Here is an 804-nt window from a genome sequence, read left to right on the forward strand (position 1 = left end):
AGCAAAAGCGTTTCTGGGAAATCTCAGAAACAGAAGAAACCAGTTGAAAAGAAGGAAGAACTGATACAAGAATCTGGAACTGATTCTGATTACGACGGTGATGTATGTATTCTTCTTTTCCTTACTCCTTTTGCGTTTATTTCTGCATTTGTGTTTATTCTGTTTGTTGTTGTTGTTGTTGTTGTTGTTGTGATTTTTAGAGTTTGTCCGGATCTTTGAATTCGGATGATTTCGACTCCGATATCTTCGAATCAGAGGATGATGTAACACAGGGAGGAACAGAAGAAGACGGAGGAGATGGTGAATCATCTCAAGACGAGCTGCTTGGTAATTGCTTGTGACTCTTCTTCAGGATTGAAAGCTTATTACTTTAGATTTATTAATAGTTTTGTTTGAAAATACTCGAGCTTTTTATATATGGTAATGTAAATTCAAGTATGAGAGATTAACTATGTCTGGCTGTGATACTGCAGATCACGAGGGCTCAATTGATAGTGAGGATGGTGATGATGGAAGTGAGCAAATAGATAGTGACAATATTGAGGAAGAAGATGGGAGTGATGAAGCTTCTGATCGAGATGAAGCGGTTGAAGAGAGCGATTCCTCTGAAGATGAGGTTTGATTGATGCTTTTCCTCTGTTTCGTATTAGGCTTTGGAACTATCTTTTCTCCATTTTTCAGGCGAAAGTGTATTTATTTATATGTCTTTGATCTCTAGGTTGCTCCTAGAAATACAGTTGGGGATGTTCCGTTGAATTGGTATAAAGATGAGAAACATATTGGTTATGACATCACTGGGAAGAA

General features: G+C 37.6%; 1 long non-coding RNA gene across 1 annotated transcript; it reads left to right on the plus strand.

The window, feature by feature from the left end:
* The first annotated feature begins 6 nt into the window (after positions 1 to 6).
* Positions 7 to 804, plus strand: LOC104774537. Its single transcript, XR_765383.1, has 4 exons — positions 7 to 102; positions 201 to 327; positions 474 to 616; positions 719 to 804. It is a non-coding gene; the product is annotated as an uncharacterized LOC104774537 (long non-coding RNA).

Source organism: Camelina sativa, unplaced genomic scaffold, assembly GCF_000633955.1.
Source record: "Camelina sativa cultivar DH55 unplaced genomic scaffold, Cs unpScaffold03440, whole genome shotgun sequence".
Lineage (NCBI taxonomy): Eukaryota > Viridiplantae > Streptophyta > Magnoliopsida > Brassicales > Brassicaceae > Camelina > Camelina sativa.